Raw genomic sequence first — 9,542 nt, 5'->3', positions numbered from 1 at the left:
CCCCCCCCACCGGGGGCTTCGCCCCCTGGACCCCCTTTTCTCGTGGGGGGCTTCGCCCCTCACACCCTCCCCCTCCGCCCCCAACTTCATCGCGCACTTATCATATAAAATAGTATACGCAACACGTGCGGACAGCAGGCGGTATCACTTGGGCGGCTAATGTAATTTAACAATGGGATAAATGGAGTGGAGAGAAAAACGTGAATATCTCGGAAATTAGATGCGATAAAATGGGCCCTTTTCACGTGGATGTACACATATAATTGGACTGAAATTCCTAGAAATTTTTAATTTGCAATGATGAAATTTCTTGAAATTTCCGTATTACGGCAACGCGATAAAAATTCCCAATAAGTGTTCTCGGAATTTCCGCGAAAATATAACTGAAACCTACAGACATCATTCCTGAATTCAAGACTTTCCTTTGATTTTCAGGATCATGTCACTAGAAATTTTTTACAAAATGACTTAATTTTAACATTGCTTGCTCATTGCATTTCAGAAATGCAGCTGCCTAAAAAAGACACATCGATTCCTAGCAACAACGTTTTTTTTTTCTCGGTAAATACAGACAATAGAGAAATGTAAGAGTGGAAATCCCGGATTTTTTTTCACTCTCGATTAATTTTTTAAAGATTCAAATTGATACTTGATTCATTCACATCGTTCCATTCCATCGGGAGATATTGTCGATTGGAGACAATTTTTTATGGTCACTGAAGGAGGCAAACCATTCATCTAAATCTCGCAATAATCTGCGAAAAATCTTATTCATTAATCTATTATTATTGAATTAATCCCATTATGTGTAGATCGCTGGAGAACAACGAAAACGTTCCAACCGTTCAAACGAGTTGGAATGTTTTCTCTCTCCTCCTTCTCCATTTTCTTTCTCACTCGCACTCGTTAAGTTTGGCGGAGGACGGGCACGTGCCAACGCGACGGAGAAGACAATGAGTGGGAGCAAGTGCGATACATATTCCTTTCTCACTCAGGGGGAGAATAAATATATATAATCGAACATTACTATAGTAAGAAAAAACAAAATCTGCACAATTATTCAATAGAATCACTGGAAAACTAGAGTTTTCCAGCGACAGCGCTGGCATTTTCTATGAATTTTTTGACCTACGTGTCAATAATAAATATGTCGAGAAAAAGGAAACGACTTTTAGATCATTAGATTCTGCATCATTATACTATTGATTATAATATGTTCGATTTTACATTCCTGACAATTATTACAAAATGCGAGGAGTTACCGTATTGAGAACCCCTCTCCGGTTATCGACAAATTTATGCTCGGGCCCTACCATACCAACAGTTCCGTACGCTCCATCGTAGTCCATGCGCCACCGCTTTGAATTTTGCTGTTGAACACTTTAATTGGCCCTGCTCATCTCCCTTATAATCTCTGGACTATCCAGTTAGCAGGGTTGGGTAAAATCGGTCAGTTCTAGGGTTTTTTACTTTATACGTACAATACACGTAAATTATGTAAAAAATGTCTACAATGTAGTGTACGGTTTATTAGATTCAGCCGGATTTTGAGTGCACGTATTTTACGTAAAATACGGTGAAGAAAGTATAAAATGTAAAAAATATCTAAAAGGTTGTGGAGGTCGAATGTCACGAGGGTCACGAGGGTTACAATAAATGTCACAAGGAGATGGTCAAATTTTACGAGGGTCACAAGTGTTACAAGGAGATGTTCAAATTTCACGAAGGTCGTAAGGGGATAGTCAAATTTTACGAGGGTCTGGCGGGTCCGAACGTCGAACGTCGCGAGGGTCACAAGAGGATGAATTTCACGAGGGTCAAACATCACGAAGCTCACAAGGGGATGGTCAAATTTTGCGAGGGTCACAAGGGAATTGTCAAATTTACGATGGTCACATGTCGCGAGGGTTACGATAGGATAGTTAAACATCACGAGGGGATGGTCAAATTTGACGAAATCCACGGTGGTCACAATGGTTAAATTTTACCAGGGTCAAACGTCACGAGGGTCACCAGAGGATGGTTAAACTTCACGAGGGTTATAAGGAGATGGTCCAATTTCATGAGGGTCACAAGGGAACGGTGAAATTTCACGAGGGTCAAACATCACGTGGGTCACAAGAGGAGGGTCAAATGTCACGAAGGTCACGAGGGTGGAGCATCACGAGGGTAACAAGGGGATAGTCAAATTTTATTTTATTATATTTTATTTTATACCCTCGTGACATTTTACTACCCCTTTGTTACCCTCGTAAACTTCCGGATGTTTGACCCTCGTGAAATTTGACCATCCTCTTATCACCCCCGTGATCCTTGCGATGTTTGACCTTCGTGGAATTTTTTATAAGAACCAATTTGTTATGAAATTGGTTATAAAAACGAAAACATTGGAGCAAATAGGTTAGTGGAGGTTTGAAAAATATCGATATTTCGTGTATCGATACAGACATTTTACAAAATTACTAAGCTAGCATTAGCTTAATGACAGCGTAACATAAATGCCAAAATATGCCAATTCAATTCAACATGAGAAACTGATAATTAATATGGAAACAGAAATTTAAAATTCGAAAAGTTTTTTTCTGAGGACTTTTTTGGTCACTTACGTTATTTTGCTATTAAGCTAACGATTTGTAGTTTACCCAATGTGACCAACCTTTGAGGCGTAAAATACCTAGTATTATACATGTTATGTCCTACCGAAATAACTAGGAGGACAGTAGGACCAATAAATTTTAGAGCGCCAATTTTTGACTGTAGATTCGTTTGCCGCCAAAGCTCTGATGAGCACTCCATCGAAGTCCAATTGTTTAATCCCAGAATATTTGGTTGGAAGGGTTGAATTGTGAAATAAATTCAACACAAGTGCTTAAGAGAGCACACAAACACTTTTATTCAAAATACTTCAACTTCAGGCTTTAAACTTTGCACTACAAAAAATGAATTTAATAAACTCTAGAAAAACTCTATTGAAAAACTATTTGAAGAGAGAAGCTGGAAGCGGAAGGCTTCACCACCAATTTCCACGATGGAACTGACTTAAACTTAAACTTAACTCCAAGGGTTGGGTCCGCAACACCACTGGACCAAAAGTTGCGCGCGCAATCCCGGCCCAGGGGAGAGGGAAAAGTGAAACTCAAGGAAAAGCGGGGAAATGAAAAAAGCGGAAGAAGGGGAGCGTGTGACGTCGTGAAACTTCGCCGCGAAGGGTCTCAGGCCCTCAGCCTAGCGAAACAATGAACAAAGGAGAGCCCACACACGTTGGTCACGTGAAACAGAGAAGCTTTCGAAATAAACAGAACTGTGATTTTATGACATGGGACCGTAACCGTTAAATTTATTTTCTTCTCTAAATTTTGGATTTTCGAGGTGTTTACTCAACGAGAATTTTGGAGGGTTGTAAATTATAAGAACAAAACTCAAGTATTTGACATTTACTATTTCCGTAACGGTTTTTCTCACGCTTGCGATGCTGTTTTTCGTTCTCTTTGTCCATTGTATTCCAGACTTTCTTTATTCTTCTATTTCTGGGATATTTTTCATTTTCTGAACTATTTAAATTATTTTCCAACAGTTATTTGAATCTCGCGGACTGCTATGGCCGATTAATAGCCCCATCTATAAATTTCAACGTCAAGACATCACAATGTTATGTCCTCCCAGATGTCACTAGGAAAACAGCGCTAAAATTCGAATTGACGGATAAAGGAGGCAGGAACGTTTTACAGCTGAAGCCCGGATGGGCAATCCAACGAAGTCCAATCCAATGAATAATTTATAAATCCTTGATTTCGATGTCAATTGGGATGAGGGTTTATTCAATCTTCATAAATCAAAACACTGAGTGCTTCGGGAGAGCACGTAAACTATTTATTCACTTAATCATTCACTTAATAATATTACAAGACTCTGAATATGATTTTAACTAGAAAATCTGATCTCTAAAGAGGGACTCGTCGAACTAAACGAAACTTATCCAAAAACTGCCCTTCGGAGGGTCCCATAACTCCCACTTCATGCGTATTGCGCACGCATTTTCTTTCTCTCTAATATCATTTTTGGGTTTTACATGCTAAGCTCAAAAAGTGGTGGGGAGTTGCTGGGCGAAACTATGACGCAGTCAACCGTCGCCAGCCACCCCCACTTATTTCTAGATTTTAAGACGCACGTGGGCCCGGCAAACAATGACGTTCTCAGGCGAAACACAAAGACACAATGGGAGTCTTGTTTGAGATTTGTTTTCTAGAGTGGTTCACGTTTGAATTTTATGGTGTTTATGGCGACGTCAGAAAATCAACAGTCGTCCAACATTTATATCAACTCTGTTTATACTTTCGTTATTTTTAACTGTTTATTTCCAACTGTTTATCCTATTTCTCTCATGAATAAGAACTCTGTAATTGGATTTTTAAAAGAGATGTCATTGTCCGCCAGAGCACACGTGTTCAGCTATGCAGTATCAATAAGAATAAAATAATTAAATTATCAATCGAATTAATCTGATCATATTGGAATTTAAATTGACCGCCAGGTGCGCAACGCCACCTAGTTACGAACGGCCAACGACGTAACATACATGTATACTAAAGACCGTATGAGAATGGTCCTGATTGTTGTGTACCCCCACTCAAACCTGAGACCACTCTCATAAGGTCCTCAGTATATTATACATCGAGTAATATCAGAGATAATAGGGGAGATTGCTCAGGCTTATGGGAACTGTTCGATAAGAGTTACATAGCGGTGGCGCGCATGAACTAATCGAGAGGCCGTCTCTGTGGGTAAAGAAATTTTCATCTATTACCATGGAAACAGTCGATAACAGGGATGCGTTCCCAATCTTAAATCCAACATGAAACCTCCTTTGCATTCACTCATCCGCTTGATTATCCCATTTTCGTTCATACAACTTCTTATTGTCTTAATTTGTAAATTAGTTGATCATAAAGGAGAGGGAGAGAAGGAATTATGAAGTCTTGAGCGAAAGAGGATCATTTATTTGAATTTCTATACAACTAGATCTTTAATAAAAAAAAAAAACGAGCAATTCATCTTATTCACATTTATTACATATTTTGTCAGTGATACAAAGGTAATGAATGAATTTCAAATTATTTTGATGAGAAATATATTCAATATTTGTGAGAGATTATATCTCAACAAATCTCATACACATAATGGGATTAAATCAATAATAATAGATTAACGAATGAGACTTTTCGCAGATTATTGCGAGATTTAAATGAATGGTTTGCATTCTTCAGTGACCATAAAAAATTGTCTCCAATCGACAATATCTCCCGATGGAATGGAACGATGTGAATGAATCAATTGATACTTAAGTATCAATTTGAATCTTTAAAAAATTAATCGAGAGTGAAAAAAAATCAGGGAATTTAACTCTGCCATTATGGAGTTTTTGACGAGTGAAGTTTATTCACTGTACTCTGACATTTCTCTATTGTCTGTATTTACCGAGAAAAAAAAACGTTGTTCCTAGGAATCGATGTGTCTTTTTTAGGCAGCTGCATTTCTGAAATGCAATGAGCAAGCAATGTTAAAATTAAGTCATTTTGTAAAAAATTTCTAGTGACATGATCCTGAAAATCAAAGGAATGTCTTGAAATCAGGAATGATGTCTGTAAGTTTCAGTAATATTTTCGCAGAAATTCCGGGAACTTATTGGGAATTTTTATAGCGTTGCCGTAATACGGAAATTTCAAGGAATTTCGTCATTGCAAATTAAAAATTTCTATAAATTTCAGTCCAATTATATGTGTACGTCCACGTGAAAAGGGCCCACTTTGTCGCATCTAATTTCCGAGATATTCACGTTTTTCTCTCCTCTCCATTTATCCCAAAGTTAAATTGATTTTTTGATCTTCTATACGGACGTCACACGGAGAAAAATAAATCGGTAAAAGTCTTGTGATCGCAAGGAGTTTCCCGAAGATCCCCATTTTTCATGCACGAAGAACAATGAAGCTTTTTGGAATCTTCGGGAAATTCTATTCTATCCTACTCAAGTAGGAGCGGAGGAATGAATTTTCAAAAGTGCGGACTAACCGGAGGGGCTCCTCCGATAGGGAAATTCATTTCTCCCCCCCCCAATTACGATGAAAGAATGAAAGCAATATCTATCGATGGAGAATTATATTCTCAATAAATTACAGCGGTTTCATTGCTTAATCTTTATTAGGAGAGGAGGAATGAATTTTCAAAGCGTGCAGTAACTCCGGACAAGTTCTTCTCATTCAAAAATCAATTTCTCGCCTCCCTAATTGAGATGAAGGAATGAAACCAAAGCTTACCGATTGAGAATTATATTTTTATTAAATGACATCGGTGTCATTTCTTAATCTCAGATAGGAACGGAGGAATAAATTTTCAAAAGCGCGGAGAAACCCCGAACGGCGAGCCCGGAGGGGCTCCCCCGATTGGAAAATTCATTTCTCCCCCCCCCCCTAATTGAGAGAAGGGAATGAAACCGACGCCGATCGATCGAGAATTAAATTCTCAATGAATGACAGCGGTTTTATTCCTTAATCTCACGTAGGAGCGGAGGAATGAATTTTCAAAAGCGCAGAGTAACCCCGAACGGCTCTTCGGAGGGCCTCCCCCAATTGGAAAAGTCATTTCTCCCCCCCTAATTACGATGAAAGAATGAAAGCAATATCGATCGATGGAGAATTATATTCTAAATAAATGACAGCGGTTTCATTGCTTAATTTCTATTAGGAGAGGAGGAATGAATTTTAAAATCGTGCAGTAACTCCGGACAAGTTCTTCTCATTCAAAAATTAATTTCTCCCCTCCCTAATTGAGATGTAGAAATGAAACCAAAGCCTACCGATCGACCATTGTATTTTTAATAAATGACATCGGTTTCATTTCTTAATCTCCGTTAGGAGCGGAGGAATGAATTTTCAAAAGCGCGGAGAAACCCCGAACGGCTCTCCGACGTCGAGTGAGCCCGGAGGGACTCCCCCGATTGGAAAATTCATTTCTCCCACCCTAATTGAGATGAAGGATTGAAGCCGATGCCGATCGATCGAGAATTAAATTCTCAATAAATGACAACGGTTTCATTCCTTAATCTCAAGTAGGAGCGGAGGAATGAATTTTCGAATGCGCGGAGAAATCCCGAATGGCTCTCCGGCGTCGAGTGAGTCCAGAGGGGTTCCCCTGATTGGAAGATTCATTTCTCCCCCCCCCCCTATTGCGGAGAGGGAACGGAAGCAACATCTATCGATCGAGAATAATATTCTCAATAAATGACAGTGGTTTCATTTCTTAATCTCTATTAGGAGAGGAGGAATGAATTTTCAAAGCGCGCAGTAACTCCGAACAAGTTCTTCTCATTCAAAAATTAATTTCTCCCCTCCCTAATTGAGATGAAGTAATGAAACCAAAGCTTACCGATTGAGAATTATATTTTTAATAAATGACATCGGTGTCATTTCTTAATCTCAGTTAGGAACGGAGGAATGAATGTTCAAAAGCGCGGAGAAACCCCGAACGGCTTTCCGACGTCGAGTGAGCCCGGAGGGGCTTTCCCGATTAGAAAATTCATTTCTCCCCCCCTAATGAAGATGAAGGAATGAAACCGATGCCGATCGATAGAGAATTAAATTCTCAATAAATGACGGCGGTTTCATTCCTTAATCTCAAGTAGGAGCGGAGGAATGAATTTTCAAAAGCGCGGAGAAACCCCGAACGGATCTCCGACTAGTCCAATGAACGTCGGTCTAACATACGAATGTTTGCGATACAGGCTCCATTTTTTATGGAATTTGTGATTTGGGCGTATGAAACTAATGGCGGATATTTAAGGTTCCCCAAGTTTGTGCGGGGGTTGAAAAAGCCAAAAAACTACCCCTGAAAACAGTTTTTTCGAAATAACTCGTGAATAACGCGCTGTGCGTCCAAAAACGTATTACACAAAGTTGTAGAGATCAAAATTCTACACAAAAAATGTTGAGGGCACTTTACCCCTATTCGCAACCGTTCATCCCCCAGAGCCGCGTGAAGATCAGATGGGAAAAAAAATTTTTTTCCATTAAAAAAATTGAAGTTGATGAATTTTTTTTTTTTTGTAATTCGGAATATCAGTGTTTTTTTTTTCAATAGCTTGTTTATTTATTCAGAGCGAATCTAATATATGTTGCTATTTATATCTTGACATTGAATCAATGAATTTCTTTTTTTTTTCCATATTTTTTATTAGAAAATTTACCACAAATTTTGTCTTGATCGTACCCGCGAATCTCCTATGGATTCAAAGTTGAACGCAATTTTCTAGCTTCAATCCCTAAATCCGGCGCCGTGAATGAGAACCTTTTGTGCGAGAGAGAAGTCTCCGTCTCACCCCCACTCCCTACAGTATTGTTCAGACTATTTGCGCATGCGCGCACGGGCCTGTGGATCGTCACGGACTGGATGCGAGAAAAAGAATCATTTGAGGTTTTTCGTCAGCCGTTCGCTCTCTCTCCCAATCACTCTCTCTCTCTCTCTCTCTCTGACTCTCGGATGAAAAAAAGGCTGTTTGACGGAGAACTAAATTACCTATCAATTAACCCTCTTTCATCCCTTAATCTCTGTAATAAATGGAAGAAACTGTCATAAAAATCACAACGCAGTAAGAAAAATAATTGTCTCGCGGCGCACAGTGACTCCCGGTAATTAAAAATTCACCTTTCCCCTCCTAATTGAGATTAAGAGATGAAAAAATAGCAGTTCGACGGAGAATTAAATTCCCCACCAATAAACCCTCTTTCATCCCTTAATCTCTGTAACAAAAAATAAAAACTGCCATGAAATTCAGGGGCCAGTAAGAAAACTAATTCTTTGGCAGCGCACACTGACTTATCGCTATTCGCCCGGGAATTAAAAATTCACCTCTAACAAAAAAATGAAAACTGCCATGAAAGTCATGGGTCAGTGAGAAAAATAATAGTAGTTAATAATAATAGTAGTTAATAATAGTAGAAAAATAATAATAGTTTCGCGGCGCACAGTGACTCCCGGTAATTAAAAATTTACCACTCCCCTCCTAATTGAGATTAAGGGATGAAAAAAGGACAGTTCGACGGAGAATTAAATTCTCCATTAATTAACCCTCTTTCATCCCTTAATCTTTGTAACAAAAAATTATAAACTGCCATGAAAGTCAGGGGCCAGTAAGAAAAATAATTTTTTCGCGGCGCACACTGACTATTCACCATTCGCCCGCGAATTAAAAATTCACTTCTCCCCTCCTAATTGAGATTAAGGGATGAAAAAACGGCAGTTCGACGGAGAATTAAATTCCCCATCAATTAACCCTCTTTCATCCCTTAATCTCTGTAACAAAAAAATAAAAACTGCCATGAAAGTCATGGGCCAGTGAGAAAAATAATAGTTTCGCGGCGCACAGTGACTCCCGGTAATTAAAAATTCACCTCTCCCCTCCTAATTGAGATTAAGGGATGAAAAAACGGCAGTTCGACGGAGAATGAAATTCCTCACCAATAAACCCTCTTTCATCCATTAATATCTGTAAC

The 9,542-nt window shown here is 39.0% G+C and overlaps 1 protein-coding gene across 1 annotated transcript in view; it reads left to right on the top strand.

The window, feature by feature from the left end:
- Positions 1 to 1,549: 1,549 nt before the first annotated feature.
- The window catches only part of LOC107041839 (CD2 antigen cytoplasmic tail-binding protein 2 homolog), a 24,290-nt gene continuing 16,297 nt past the window's right edge, over positions 1,550 to 9,542 (top strand). The window contains exon 1 of the mRNA XM_015262612.2: positions 1,550 to 1,594. The gene's annotated coding sequence lies outside the window, so the exon portion shown is untranslated. The remainder of the gene's footprint in view (positions 1,595 to 9,542) is intronic.

Source organism: Diachasma alloeum, unplaced genomic scaffold (assembly GCF_001412515.2).
Source record: "Diachasma alloeum isolate Michigan unplaced genomic scaffold, Dall2.0 Dall_scaffold_00381, whole genome shotgun sequence".
Lineage (NCBI taxonomy): Eukaryota > Metazoa > Arthropoda > Insecta > Hymenoptera > Braconidae > Diachasma > Diachasma alloeum.
This window is presented reverse-complemented; position numbering and strand designations above follow the sequence as displayed.